The 16528-nt window shown below is 42.8% G+C and overlaps 1 protein-coding gene across 2 annotated transcripts in view; it reads right to left on the bottom strand.

Annotated features, from left to right (window-relative positions):
* mtnr1aa (melatonin receptor 1A a) overlaps positions 1-16528 on the bottom strand; it is a 72188-nt gene that overhangs the window by 18095 nt on the left and 37565 nt on the right. The gene's annotated exons all lie outside the window — the stretch shown is intronic.

Here is a 16528-nt window from a genome sequence, read left to right as displayed (position 1 = left end):
TGCATGTGTAAAAGCTAGTACGCCGCATCCAGGAACTTTTTTTTTAGAGCTAAGTTAGCTTTAGCTGCTACTACTAATCAACAATGCTTTCAGCATGGAAACTCTTACATGCAAAACACTGTATATGTTATGAATCTTACCCGAAATTCATCTTCATCACAGTATAACTGATGTTATTGAAAAAAACATGATGCTACCCGTTTTCTTTGCCTTACAAAATCAAACAAAAATATATTTTAAACTTTACCATTCTAGCTTGACAGTGAGTACAAAAAGACATCTTATTTGTTTATATTCATACTGATAAAGTCAGATGTTTTATTACATGTGATTGTGACATGTCACTACATGCACACTGCTCGTCTGAGGTAAATAATGCGTCTTCCAGCTGAGCGGTCGGTGTAGCGCGTTCATGTATTTCAAAGGCATGGCTTTGGAAAGAGCCCAGAAGGGTGAAGGTGGAGTGAATGGAAATAATGAGCTGGCTTTAAAACAGTCGTGAGAGGTCTACATACACTCAATTTTTATACTTTCTTTTTCAGAGTACTTACATTTTAATTATGTATTGATATATAAAGAAAGTTTAAACAAGCTTGGAAAAAAAGTTTTTAAACCAATTCCTACCTTTAATGTAAATAAATCTTTTTTTTTTTTTTTTTATAATTACAGCAAAATCTACGAAATATCTGACATATTGTGTTCAACATAAGCTGTTTGAGTCAAAAACCAGTCAAGAACCACTGCTATATAAAAAGACAGTTAAAGGATGCTATCATGCACTTAAAATTTTAAAAAGACCAGAACAATTCATATCATCTCCACTCAGTCATGTCCTTATCTTCTCTCTTTTTGTCTCCTGGCATTGCTTGCCTGCTTGAATTAAGGACAGCAAAGATTGCTGGAGTGAACATATTTTTTCATGACGTAAACACAGTCACTCTCTCTCTCTCTCTCTCTCTCTCTCTCTCTCTCTCTCTCTCTCTCTCTCTCTCTCTCTCTCTCTCTCTGCATATGATGAGACTTCTCATTCAAAAGATACTGAAGTAGTCAATTAGCTTTTATACCTGGCTTTTTCACAACTCAAGTGTTATGCTGGTGGTGGAACAAAAGCACATGACCACCATTTGAACTTTCCAATAAAACACATCACTTTCATGTGCTCTAATTCCTGATGTATGATCACAACCTCACACCCACACGCTCTCATGGATCGTTTGCGGCCAGTGCGATACGACCTCGTGTCACGGGTGTTATGCCGCAGATTGCGGCCGGTGTGACGGTACCTGTCGTACAAGCTCAGCGTCTCCCCTGAGCAAACAGATATGACAAAACACCACAGGTGGTGTCACACTCAGCGTCAGGCAAGTTCGGAGCAAAGTTGGCAAGACACGAACTGACAGATCCGTGCCACAGACTCTGAAACATACACACATGCACATTCACACAAACACAGAAAGAGAGGTGGAGACAGAGAAATATGCATAGCGCAACTGAGGCCTTCACCCTGTCAGATGTCAGGTTTGAGCCCAAGTCACCAAACACACACACGCACACATACTCCAGCAGTCCTCACACTGACAGGACTGTCAGTTCTACTTCTCGTCCACCCGAGTGTCAAGCATTAGGCTGTCCTATTCAAACAAGCATGTCCTCCAAGAGCAGTGGCGTGTGATGGACTTCTGAAATGAGGAGACATGGTTTTATCTCTGCGCTTGTTTTTAGTCCGGTGTAAATGCATGATGTTTTAAAAGTTTAATGTGCCACAGAAGACTGGAGTAATGACTGCCGAAAATTAAATTTTGCAATCACAGGAATAAATTGCAGTTTACAATATATATATTAAAAAAAAGTTAAATAATATTTTTGAATAAATAAATTCCGCCTCTGTATAAGATAACTTTTGATTGATTGATTTATTGATTGCAATAAGTACTCATTTGTTAATGCATTAGTTAACATAACTTTGGTTTCTAAACATTTGTGGTAAAATAAATAAATAAATAAATGTTTATGTTAATTAATATAGATGATGTAAACAAATGAAAGCTTATTGTAAAGTGTTACCAAATATCATGCCGACCCCAAACTTTTGTATGGTAGTCTATATATCAATATTCAAATCTCAGTTTAGTAACATTTGCTTTGTATTATTTGTTGCATTGCTGATTATTTTTTCATCTGAATTTTTAAGGCAATTTAATTTACAGCATGTGGTTGGAAGGGGATGTTTTACAAGAACATTTTCATCTTATTTTCAAAGTGGTGATGTTTCTGTTTATAATGACTAAATGTAGTGCACACTAAGGTAAAAAAAATAATTGTACTCCAATACCCTTAAAGGGATAGTTCACCCTAAAATGAAAATGATTTCTCTTATGGATCTTAAAAGGCAAATTATATTTACAACTGTCCCACTTGTGCTTGTTCATATAATGACAGTGAATCATGACTAGCTGGCTTCTTAAAAAAGGTGCAAAAGTATCACAGAATGATCTCATGCGACATGGCATATATATCCCAAGTGTTCTGTGTGTATACGATAAGAAATGTAATGTATTGTTTAAGGAAAATCCTGATCTTGGCCATTAGTCTGTGCACAGCTAAGCAACGTGCTTTTGTGTGAATCTATTAGCACTGCAGCTTATTCCGTCTCACCCAGGGAAAGCACACAAGTTGTAAGAAATCAAGATGAACAAAAACGTGACATGAAATACCATACGCCCAGAAATCCCAAAAATGTCTCCGTTATACTTTCTTCACTGACTGGAACTTCGTTTGTCTGATGGCAGTCAGCATTACAGTAGAATGCAATAACTTTGTTATGAGGAACAAAGCCGGTATATTCACCTTAGACAGCTACATGTCGTGTTTTTGTTCATTCATCTTTTGATCTGATTTGAAGTCAGCTGTCTCTAAATATTTCCACTCATGTCATACATGCAAGTTATCAGGAAAACCAAACCAGACCATACTGTTAGCTTCTCTTAAACCCATCCCCGTCCTTCATGACCCACTGTCTTTTTGGTGTGCCTAAGGTTATTCAATCAGACCAGTGTTCCAATTTTACATCAAAAGTGTTTACACGGATGCTGAATGAACTGGGAGTTATGCATCAATTGTTGAGTGTGTATCAGGTTGCATTAGAAAGATTTTTTAAGACTCTTAGGTTTTATGCTCCAAACATTTTACACAGAGACAGGTAGAGATCGCAATAAGAGAAAGTGAGAGTGTACAGGAGTCTTGTTAAGCCCTGTACAGTTTGTGTATACAATTAGAGGCCTGCTTAGGTTAAAGAGTGAACAGTTTTCACCTGTATATGTATACTCGAGTATGTGACTTCGTTCCGTGAACGTCTTCACCAAGCCTGTCAGTTAGCTCAAGCTCAGTGGCATACATCACTTGAAATGCAACTTCAGATGCTCCTTTTGGTAAACCTGTGTCTGCAGCAGTTTTGCTGTCCTGAGGAGGACGGACTGGTAGCAAAACCAACATGATCACATGGTAATGCGTATAAATAGTAGGAGTGTGCAATCTCGTGGAATGTATACGGCAAAATTAGTTTTGGTGTGTCTATGGTACGCAGTTTTTCGCATGCATATCATACGCACTTTATGGCTTGTATGTGACACGCTCTTGGGTAGGACGGGGGTGGTGGGGTGGGTTTTTCCATAAAGTGCGTACCATATGCACAGCTCAGCCATAGGCATATCGTACCATATCAGGCTCAGTCCGATACATATGCATATATATATTATATATATATATATATATATATATATATATATATATATATATATATATATATATATATATATATATATATATATATATATATATATATATATATATATAGTCATATTCAATGTTGATTAATTGGCTGGCTATCCCCTATATCAATGTCATGACACAGCAGAAACCTATGAAACCTTGTCTCCTCATATCTCTATCTGCAGTCTTATCTCTCCTACTTAGAAGCACAGAGCAAAGCTGTTAGTGACTTTGTTAAATGTTTCCTTCCCAGACTACACTGCTGTGTCATGACATTGATATGGGGGATAGCCAGCCAATTAATCAACACCCGTGTCGAAACAACCCACAGAAAAGGAGAGTCATGAAATCTGAGGTAACATATCTTCTTGAGCATAGTGATTCAAAGTCCATGAAGTTGCATCACTTACACTATAAAAAAAAAAAAATCAGGTATCCAATTGAATGTTCTAGTGACTGGTCACATCTATTTTTTTTTAGTTGACCAAATGAATTAAATTGTTTCAATTCACAGAAATTGTGATCAGTCACCAGAAAATGTTCAGTTGGAGAGGCCTGAAATTTTTTACATTGTATCAGAGCTACACTATATTGGCAAAAGTTTTGGGACGGCCCGCCAAAATCATTGAATTCAGGTGTTCCAATAACTTGCATGGCCACAGGTGTGTAAAATCAAACATGTAGGCATACAGACTGCTTCTACAAACATTTGTGAAAGACACACTTTCAAATGACAACCTTTTAATTCTTTATATCATGGAAATTAAGGGTAAAAATATATTATCCTAAATAAAAAGTGTAAAAATAAAAAAAAAGTAAATAAACATTGAAACGGCTTTAACACTCGTCATTCTGCATGGATATTTATATGTGCACCGGATCAGGGGATTGCGGCTTTGACAACGAGTCCATTTGGGCTTATTCTTCGAAACTTTTTTCACCTGTCGAAAACCACTTTGTGTATGAAGGAACTGCCCGAGAACCACTTTTGCCTCCGTCACGGAAAACATACAAGATGACAGCACAATCGAGCAAAATGTTGGTGACATTCATTATCATGTAAACATAATGGCCGAAATATTGCATCACAAAAAATGATTGATGTACATATATTGTGTGATATATTGATATATTGATTATTGCGACAGACCTAATTCCATGGTCAACTGTTAGTGGGATTATAATGTTAGTGGAAGCAACTGGCAACAACAGCAAGTCAGCCACAAAGTGGTAGGTCATGTAAAATCACAGAGTGGGGTCAGAAAGAAGAGTCAATAACTCCAGAGCTCCAAACTTCGTGTTGCCTTCAGATTAGCTCAAGAACATTCTGTAGAGAGCTTCATTGACTGGGTTTCTGTGGCCGAGCAGCTGCATCCAAGCCTCACATCACCAAGTGCAATGCAAAGCGTCAGATGCAGTGGTGTAAAGCGCGCTGTCACTGGACTAGAGCGGTGGAGACGTGTTCCCTGAAGTGACAAATCATGCTTCTCTGTCTGCCAATCCAACAGACGAGTCTGGGTTTGGAGTAGGGATGTCAAATTACACAAATTCCCATGATCGATCATCGTTTAAATGAACAATCAATTAATCGTCTAACCATTAGCATTAATACTACAATATGGATCTACAGCAGTGGCTTATAGCCAACAGGGTGTGCAAATGCTGCTCAAAAAGCCATGTTCCTCACCAAATTAATAAGGGTTTTTAATCTAAATAAAGGGCTAGTAGAATTGTAAAATGAGTCGATGTGTTTGATAATTAAATTAATTCCAGCCCAATTCCAGACTTGGCAACACTGAACCGAGCATCATTAAATGGTCTATAGCAGGTGTGTGACAACTGACAGCGGACGTTTGTGAGGGGGTTTTCAAAAGAGAAATGGAAAGTAAAAAGTATTTATTTTTTATTTTTTTATTGGATTTTGACATGCTTCAAGCATGCGACGATGGGAGACCGGCCCATAATCGGGTAAATATGTACCCTATCGTTAAATATTTAATTGTTAGCAACTATTAGTTAACAGTTTTTAAATTATTTATGTTAAATGTAACCATTACAATATATTTTCACATTTAGGCCTATGTCAGTGAGCGACATTCATTCATTCATTCATTCATAAAACTTTTGCAGTATGAGTAGTGAGTCAACAGTTTTCGTTTTGGCTTATAATTTTGAGAGACAGATCTTGTATTTGATTTAATCTATTTTTCTCTGTGACATATTTTACGGTGTTGACAGTATGAAACGAAAAAAGGAATGAATGATTATATAGCCAATATTTTGTTATTCCCAGTCTCTTTCTGTAGAGAAATTTAAAAGAGAGTTTCTGGAAACTAAATCTAAATTTAGCATTAATCGGTCAGGTCGACAAATAAAATCATTCTAGCGGGTGAACACAAAATTATTTTTTAACAAGAGTGGGAGGGAGCGGAATAGATCCTATAGCGGGACAGATAAAAAAAACAGCCCCGCATAGATCTCTAATTTGTATTTAAAGAAAGTGCAGAAGAAAAAAAAGAAAAAAAAGAAAAAAAGAAAGAAAGAGCAAAAAAAAGAGAGAATGGACAGCCAAATTCCCATTCTTCAGAGAATTGTTGAGAACTAACATTTATGCAAGTTAAAATTGGGAAATGAAAATGTATCTTTCCAGGTTACTCAGGGCAGGGAACTGGGAGCTATGTGAATGCCACCACTACAGAACGTTTTGTTCACTTCAATTTCAAACACGGTTGTGCTGTTGTGTTGAGGCAGCCGGGCTATTTTCAGACCACTCGTTTCATCTGTTGTACCGTTCCTTTGCCTGAGAAACAGAGGGCGAATTTTTAAGTCATCTTGAAATATCAGCAGCCTTCGTCGCACCTCGGTGACGCAATCAGCCTTTGAATGCGGCCTTCATAGGGCCTTCTTTAACTATTTATCATGAGGGGTTAGCAGGGAGAGGTCATTTTTTATTTGACTTTTATGTTAGCTAGGGAGTCAGTTTATTCTACTGTTCTTTTTTTTTAGTCTAGTTAGTTTGGTTAATATTAGAGTAAATATAGCCCTGTTTCCACCACAGGAACTTTACCCAGGAACTAGGAACTTTGGGTGGTACTTCGTGTGTTTAGACCGCAGGAACCAGGGTATAAATGAAGTTCCGGGTAAATATTTCCCCCTCCAAACGGCCCTGCTCGCGGGGTAGTACTTTTTCAAAGTTCAGGAACTTTCGAGGGCGGGACTTGGGCGCTGAACATTCTGATTGGTTGAGCTCACGCAGCATTTAGGTGCAACTCGGCATTTTTAAAAGTCTTACACGCCGCGCTCATGTTGACAAGAGAGGAAAGTTAATTTTTCTGAGGGGTTAACTTTTTATTTCGTAAGTTATAAGATAATGAAGATAATGTTGGAGTAATGACACAGCGTATATTGCCCCAGGCAGTTTTTTACTTTAACTGCGCCTGACAGAAGAATTATTATTTTTTTCTGAGATGATTATTTAAACAAATAAATAGCTTATAATAACTAAATCCACCAAATCTTTCAATCGGTACACACAAAAATGATTACTGTCCGCTAGGGCTGTCATTTTTGAAAAAAAATCTAATTCGAACGGATATCAAATATCAAGCAATGCATTCGAATATATTCAATTGTTAACCTTTCCTGCTTTTGACTCCTAACCGTGGTTGGAATATACAGGGGAGATCCGTCTTCTCCAGGGCCGGAAGTTTTCCTCCCGGGGTTAACTCCCTAACTTTTACGTTGTCTAGTGTGATGGTGGCATGTAAGGACCAGGAGACGTCTTGCCGCCTTTTTTTATGCTTTATTTCTCGAACTGCACAGAAATACACTCCACATTGGTCTAACTGCACTGGTCACCGTGTTACTGTTGTCTCGCACACACACATCCGCTGCTTCGCGGGGACTCACTCAGGGGGGCGCGCGCTCCTCGGACACGCGCACGCGCTCACTGTCATCCACACACACGCACTGAGCTGTCCCAACTAAACACGTAAAGACACATCCCACAACACTACCCCCACCATGGACTGGCAATTAACCCTAATTCCATTCCATTTAGATATACTTATAGAACACACTCTCGATATCTGTAGGCCTAAAATGTGAAGAGATAGCTGTGTTCCAAATAATAAATAGGTAGGTTTTACTAACTCAACAAGTGTCTAAACGGGGCTAAGAGTTCTAAAGCTCATTCAACAGTGTATACAGGAATGACCAGATAAATGACGATAGTAGAAACCCAATAGTCTCTAATAAAACAGAGGAGTACATCCCCTTTTAAATCCTATTCGTCGGTGACCAGTGGTAATACTGTCTGCCTAATCTGGTAGTGATCAGAACATACATTGGATACAATAAAGTGCAAGTCTGACAAAGCATTAAAAACAACCCTTTTTTTTTAACAACAAACAAAGAAAAATGCTTTTCTGTAGAAACATTTAGAAAACTGGACTAGAGTCCAAAACGTAACTGCGTAGTCTCTACTGCAAATATGAACTGTCATACTCGACTCACTCAGTGACCCAGTCCCCGTACCGGACCGGTCCTCTGCGCTGACGTTGGGGCCGAGGTTGGCGCGGAGACTGGTGGTGTGGTTCTCCCACCGCACCCCCACCATGGTCAAGTATCACATGGGAAGGAGTGGATGGAAGAGACCCAATTATGCGAGAATTAGTAGCAGGTGGAGTGGACGGCCGGGAGTCGCTGGAGCCAGGAGAGTAGAGGCTGTGTAAGCCGAGATCCTCCTGGTCTGCTGGGTGCTCGTCCACAGCGGGTGGCAGGACCTCAGAAGGCGTCCAGCTCTTGGATTGGTCCAGGACCCAGGTGTTATCCAGGGCCTCACGGCTGCGGTAGCTTTTAAGTTGATCATGATGGACAACTTTGACCTTAGCTCTGGGGCTCTTTTGGATCCGATAGACTAGATCGTCTAACTGTCCCATTACAAAGTAAGGTCCTTCGTAGGAGGGAAGGAACTTTTTGACTTTGTTTTTGACATGGCGTGTTCCTTTGACGAGGTACCACACCGTGTCGCCGACTTTGTACTGTGTGTGGCAAGCGTTTTTGTCATATTGTCTTTTTGCACGCTGGACTGACTCACCGAGGGCTTCTCGGGTGATATTGTGAGCCAATTCCAGCCGCTCACGCATTTGTTGCACATACTCGGGGACTGAAGGGGCATGGTCAGAGTCTGGGGGCAAACCAGCCACAAGGTCCACTGGCTCACTTATTTCACGGCCGAACAGCATGAAGTTGGGGGTGAAACCAGTAGCGCTGTGCTTGGTCGCTCTGTAGGCCATAACTGCATATGGGATCATCAGGTCCCAATCCCAGTGACAGTGTTCTGCAGTAGAAGCCAGGATCTTTTGGAGTGTGGCGTTGAAACGTTCAACCTGGCCGTCGGACTGCGGTCTGAAGGGTGTAGTGTGGGTTTTGTCAATGCCAAACAAACGGCACATTTCTTTGAATACCGCTGATTCAAAATTACGTCCTTGATCGCTATGCAAAGAGTGAGGCATTCCAAAGCGACACACCCATTCAGTTGCAACAATGTTTGCCACTGTCTCAGCCCTTTCATCCGAGATTGCGAATGCTTCAGTCCATTTCGTGAAGTACTCCTGTATTACGAGTATATAACTGTTTTTACGTTCCGTCTCATTAAGTGGGCCCATGATGTCCAGCGCAACGCGCTCCATGGGAGCTCCAACTCTGACAGTTCCCATGGGCGCTTGGGGAGTCTTGTGGGGTCTGGCTCTGCATGCACAGTTTAGACAAGTCTGGCACCAGAGGGCCACATCTTCCCTCATGTGGTACCAGTAGTATCTGGTTCGAAGTCTGGCCACAGTCCTTTCGATACCAAAATGCCCACCTACTGGCCCTTCATGCATTTGGCGCATAACATCGGGTTGCATTTTGCGTGGAAGAACAATTTGAGGATAGAACTGTGTGTCGTCTAAACAGTAAAAGCGGCGGACCAGTACTCCGTCTCTGAAGTACAGCCTTCTCCATTGACTCCAGTACGTTTTGGTGGCTGGGCTGCATGGAGAGACTGTGACCCATGGGGGCCGCTCATTGCTGACCTCCAACCAAGCTCTGATTGGTGCAATGTCCGTATCAGCAGCTTGAGCCTGGCGCAACTCCTCCATAGTCCATCCAAGAAACAGTCTGGTCTCGTTGGTGTTTGTCACATAGACCATCTCTGCTTGTTTTAAAGTGTCTGTGTTAGTAACATTGGCAGCGCTTACCCCCACCGGACGCAGCAGCAGGGAGCCGGTGTCAGCGTCCAACTCACACTGAATTGCTTGATGACTTGTGGTTCTTTGCTGCGAGTAAGGGTCCTGCAGATTACAAGGACAAGACAGACGACAGGGCCTGCGGGAGAGACTGTCAGCATTTATATGTAAACGACCTGGGCGATGGATGATTTCGAACTCGTACTCCGCCAGCTTCTCAAGCCACCGGGCTAGCTGACCTTCCGGCTCTTTCATTCGCGTGAGCCAGCGCAGACTGCTGTGATCGGTTCGTACCTTGAAAGACCTCCCAAGTAGGTACTGCCGAAAATGTGATGTGAAGTCGACAATGGCTAGCAGCTCCCGCCTCGTAGTGCAATAGTTCTGTTCCGCTTTGCCTAACTTGCGGCTACCATATGCCAACACACGTTCGGTGCCACTCTGCATTTGCGACAGGACAGCGCCGATACCTGTGTCGCTGGCATCGGTGTCCAGGATCATTTCACCATGGTCCAGTGGATAGCCCAAGACAGGGGCTGTGGTGAGGCGGTGCTTGAGCGTGTCGAAAGCGGCTTGGTGTTCCACGTGCCACTGGAAGTGTGCATTCTTTTTCGTCAGGTTATGTAACGGTTCGGCAATGGAGGCAAAGTCTTTCACAAACCTGCGGTAGTAGGAGGCGAGGCCAATGAAACGTCTGACCTCTTGGACTGAGGTGGGAGTGGGCCAAGTTCGGACCTTGCTGACTTTATTGGGGTCAGTGGCCACCCCGTGCTCAGACACAATGTGACCTAAATAGACAACTTGACGGCGGAACAGGCAGCATTTGGCTGGTTTCAGTTTAAGATTTGCCTGTTTAAGTCTCTGGAACACTTGGCTTAGTCGCTGCAGCATCTCAGGAACATCCTTAACTAGCACGATGATGTCGTCCAGATAAACGAGGCAGGTCTCCCACTGCATGCCAGCAAAGACGCGGTCCATAAGCCGTTGGAACGTCGCCGGCGCATTACATAAGCCGAACGGCATAACGTTCCATTCGAATAATCCATTACGGGTGCAAAAGGCAGCTGCACGACGGGCTCTTGGTGTTAGCTCCACTTGCCAATAACCCGAAGTAAGATCCAGAGTGCTGAACCATTTGGCGTTGGCGAGTGTGTCCAGCGTGTCTTGTATGCGGGGTAGCGGGTACGCGTCTGTGATGGTGTGGCTGTTGAGCGCTCTGTAATCTATACAAAGGCGATAAGTCCCATCCTTTTTACGCACCATAACAATCGGTGAGGCCCAACTGCTGTGGCTGCGCGTGGCGAGGCCGTTCTGGAGACTCTCACTGATCTGCTGTTCTGCGCTCCGCTGCTTCTCCCCAGCCATACGACGAGGAGGCTGCTTCACCGGAGGTCCCGGCCGGGTTATGATGTCATGCTGGACGAGACTGGTCCGGCCCAGATCACCAGGTCCCCTGGAAAAGATGCTTTCGTAAGCACACAACAAATTAGATAACTCAAGTTTTTCATTATCATCAAAGTCAGTGGAACTCTGAACATAGAGCTCCTGGAGGTGCTCTGGAACTGCAGGAGGGCTGGCTGGGAATTCGGCCGTCCCGGGGACACATGACGAAGATAGAGCTTCAGCTGGCTGGAGGAGGCCTGCAATAGCTCCTTCTTTAATAGTCACAGCCTTATTGCCAGGGTTAAAGAGGCGTAACGGAATGATGTTGGTGGGCTGGGCATTGACTAGGGCTCTGGCGATAAGTATTTTGTGCTTTTCAACAAAGCCTTTTGTGGGAGTAAGCATCATGTCCCCCTGGGCTTCTCTGCAGAAGAATGCATTGCCCTTCACTAGGTACTCCTGTCCCGCTTCAACTACAACAGTTCTGGCTACTCTGACAGCGTGTGATTTCGGAACAGTCTCTGGGTGAAAATAGGGCACTTCCTCTCCAAACAGAATTATGCGGTGCTTACCGAAATCAAGGCGGGCCTCAGCTTGGGTGAGGAAAGGATGGCCAAGCAGCACCTCATTGCCATCTATGTCTGCTACAAGAAAGTTCACTTCCACTTGACGGTTGTTAATACTGACCGGTATCTTGACCTCACGTCCCCTGGGCCCACCCCAAGTAAAGTTTCTACGACGGATGACTGAAGCGGTGGTCTCACATCCGGGTGGATGGCGTTGTATTGGTGGAGGGGCAGCACGCTCCTCCGCGCTCCACTGTCTAAGACTGCACAGACCTCCAGCTCAGACATGCGCAAGTGAATGTTCATTTCCCGATTCTGTCCTTTAAGGTGGAACACAGTGGTCAGTGGGCTTTCCTTGGCTGCGCTTGAACGGAAACCCTTTGTATTTCTTTGAGGAGACGGGCACTGGCTATGTTTATGACCCCAACCACTACAGTTATAACACCGAATGTCACCTTTCTTAAAGTTCTTGTGCTGCTTTAGTGGTTTTTCCGACGTGTTTGGGCCAAAGTGACTGGGTGCTGGGCTAACTACAGGAGTAGCGGTAATCACAGTCTCATCGCTATCTCTTTCTCTGACAACAGCGGCCCGGGGCCATGCGTTCATTTAAGTTGCGGGCCACTGGCTGCATGATGCTGGTGACATAGGAAGCAGCTCTCTTAGTGGTGTCATGGCGGTGGGCGATCTCATAAGCTTTAGCTAGTGTGGCTGGACGTTTTTCTAACAATCTCTGAACTAGCTCTGCATCACCCAGGCCATTTGTGAAAACTTCAACAGCTATAGCGTCTTGTTCAGCCTCTGACCAATCACCGTAAGCTATAGCTACTTTTCCGTAAATGTCATCTCTGAACACATGAAGCGCCTCACCAGCTTTACGCACTCTCTGTCTCAGCTCTACTGCTACAGCCGCCGCATGATCTGAAGAAGGGCCATACGCAGTTTCAAGTTCCTCCAGCAGGCGGCAGTAGTCCCATCTAGATGAACGAGGGTTTCGGTGAACGATGGCGCCTGCAGCCCCGGTGAGGCAGAATTTCAGCTGAATGGCCATTGTCTTAACGGACCAGTGATTCGCCTCCGCGCAGCTCTCAAACCTGTGCAGGAACTCTCTCCATGGCGTGCTGCCGTCGTACTGGCCAGGACGTAGAGTGGGGACTCTCTCTTTGGGGTTATATTCCTCATCACTGTCCGACAGAGGAGGCGGACGGGGCGCAAAGTGTCTCCTACGTGTTAAGGAACAGGGCTGGTGCAATGGGGCATGTCCATGTTTTACAGTCATGTCTGGGTTAGTCAAAGAATAGGACATGGGCAGCGTGCAAACTTCAGCTTTGGATATAGCTGGTGTGCTCTGTACAAAATTCCCCATGTGAGCATCGGCAAAGGGATTTGTGACTTCATTGTGTCCCTTTAATGGCATGTCTGAAGCGGAGTATGCAAAAATGTGAACATCGGGCCTTCCCGCGAAGCCGTGGCTTTGATTGTTGCCTCTGCTGAAAGGATTGGTGGGCGGAAAACAGGCGGGGCTGCCGAACGGCGCGAGCAGATCTTCGCCATTAGCCAGGGTGTTAGTGCAACTTTCATCACACAGGAATGGGTTATAATGTTCGCATTCTCTCTCAGCCTTACGTTCATAAGCTTTCCCAGTATCTTGACTGTTGCCATCAACTTTGGTTAGCGACATGAACGGGTTTGAGTAGTTAGTTTCCCGTCCGTAAACATCGGAGGGATAGCGAGCGGCCGCCATGTTGTGTAGCTTAGCACCGCCGTTATTACAGTTGCATTACAGTTAACGTTACTCAGCTTTACTATATCGTCCTTTTATTTTCCATGCCCACCAGTTTTTAAACAACGTGAACTGTCCTGCCGGGGTCGCCAGTGTTAACCTTTCCTGCTTTTGACTCCTAACCGTGGTTGGAATATACAGGGGAGATCCGTCTTCTCCAGGGCCGGAAGTTTTCCTCCCGGGGTTAACTCCCTAACTTTTACGTTGTCTAGTGTGATGGTGGCATGTAAGGACCAGGAGACGTCTTGCCGCCTTTTTTTTATGCTTTATTTCTCGAACTGCACAGAAATACACTCCACATTGGTCTAACTGCACTGGTCACCGTGTTACTGTTGTCTCGCACACACACATCCGCTGCTTCGCGGGGACTCACTCAGGGGGGCGTGCGCTCCTCGGACACGCGCACGCGCTCACTGTCATCCACACACACACACTGAGCTGTCCCAACTAAACACGTAAAGACACATCCCACAACACAATTATCTACAACGCCGTCATCTCCAGCAGCTGGAATGTGTTTACGGATGCCATAGCAACTCTCAACGGCCACCAGGACTTTACGGTTTTATAAAAGCTATTCATTTGTTGTAAAGTGTAATAATCATCTCAGAAAAAAATAATTCTAATGTCAGGCGCAGTTGAAGAAGTTGATTGTTTGCTTACATAGGCTTAGGGACAGTGTCATTATGTCAACATTATCTTCATAACTTCTTATGAAATAAAAAGATTATCCCTCAGAAAAATGTATTTTCCTCTCTTGTCAACATGCTTGGTGCATGAGCACGACGTGTGCTCTTCAGTGGGGCGCGCGCTGTTGTCACATAAGGACGCACACTCAAAAGTAATCCGGTCAGGTAATTTACATGGTGAAATGTTTCGTTTGATCGATTCATGAAAAGATTTATCCACCCATCTCAAAACGATTACAATTTCATTCAGTTTGGGCATTTTTATTACGATTGAGGTGTTTATATGGAGCATTTTCCTTCAGATTGGACTTTTAAACTGATTACAGTGCTCCATGTAAACGCACCGACAGTAAAAAAAAAAAAATTGCGCTACATGGCACTTTAAAAACCGGATAGTTTATTTATAGTTCGATTACGGATATTTCACGTCATCTTCGAATGCATAATCGAATATCGAATAAAAAGTGACAGCCCTTGTCCGTCACTGGCTTGGAGGAACAGTCGCGTGCAGTCCTACATCACCGGACTAATTTGCCTAATCTTCTCGGAACTTTATCGCGGTCGAAACGCAGACAGCTGCAGGTCTGGGGGGGAGAAAAGTTCCTGTAAAAAAGTTCCTGGTACAAATTGTTCCGGGTAATTTTGGTGGAAACGGGGCTTATGTTTGTCTTGGTATGGCCCCTTTCTTAAGTCTGGGACCCTCCTTTAGTTTTTTTTTTTTTTTTAATAAACCCGATTTTCTTCTGTGAAGATAAATGTGGTTGTTTGGGTTATTGTTGTAAAGCAATTCTTGGGCTGTTTTCTTTGCTGTTGCAAACTCATTTCACCACCATCCATGTTGCTGTTTCGCTCCTAATTTTGACTAATTTGCAATTCATAAGTAGAATAAATAACATTTATGTATAGCCTCCACTATAAATGGTTTAATTGCATTAAAAATTACTTTCTAGAACAGAACAATTACGAGAGCAGAGGGAAATGTGTGCTACGTTGAATACAAGCACATACGAATAACTGTTGACAGTAAAGAATGGAGAAGTTTTTTTACGCATTTCTCACATTGTGTGTGTGTGTGTGTGTGTGTGTGTGTGTGTGTGTGTGTGTGTGTGTGTGTGTGTGTGTGTGTGTGTGTGTGTGTGTGTGTGTGTGTGTGTGTGTGTGTGTGTGTGTGTGTGTGTGTGTGTGTGTGTATTGTTAGGCCGCAGGCTTCGTTTCACCTCATCAGCTCTACAGAGTGTACCGCACATGGGTCTATTATGCAAACACAACATATACATGATACTAATGAATCTAATGCACATAAACCCATAGATATTTACACATACACTTGCTTGGAAAATGAGGATGAATTGATAATTCTACTGTTTTAAATAAATACAAATTGCAAGAAAAAAATAATCTGAAGATAAATGTAGATATTGTAATGTAGATATTCGCATTGTCACAAATACCAGCAGCCATATCACTCTGTAGCCTAAGACTGGTTTGCTGGTCTGAGTCTGGTCAGTACCTGGATGGGAGACCAACTGGGAAAAGCTGCTTATTTAGCTGCTGGTACACAGCAAAAACGTCAGTGTTATTTCAACTCCCATAGTGTTAAATTTAACACTTTTCCAGAGTTTATATAATTCTCACCAGTTTAGAGTTAAAATAACACTTTGGATAGTGTTAATATTTTAACTCCATAATAGTGTTAAAAATGTAACACCTAGAGTGTTGTTTCATAACACCATTAAGAGTATTTTTTACACTAAACATGTGTTGCTCCCTTACTCTTAAAGTGTTAATTTAAAACATTCAGTGTTATTTTATAACACTTTATACAGTATTTTTAACTCTGAATTGTGTTACTCCCTTACTCTTAAAGTGTTAATTTAAATCAGTGTTATATTATAACACTTTAAATAGTATTTCTAACTCTGAATCGTGTTACTCCCTTACTCTTAAAGTGTTCATTAAAATCATTCAGTGTTATTTAATGACACTTTAAAGTGTATTCATGACAGTTTTCTTACATGCAATGTTCTGAAAATGCTTTTTTACTACAGGAAAAAATAAACAAACATATGAAGAATAACTTTTTTTTTTAATAGACAAAAATATCTAAGCACAACT

Source organism: Pseudorasbora parva, chromosome 4, assembly GCF_024679245.1.
Source record: "Pseudorasbora parva isolate DD20220531a chromosome 4, ASM2467924v1, whole genome shotgun sequence".
Lineage (NCBI taxonomy): Eukaryota > Metazoa > Chordata > Actinopteri > Cypriniformes > Gobionidae > Pseudorasbora > Pseudorasbora parva.
The sequence above is the reverse complement of the archived record's forward strand: the minus strand, read 5'-3'. Positions and strand labels throughout refer to the sequence as shown.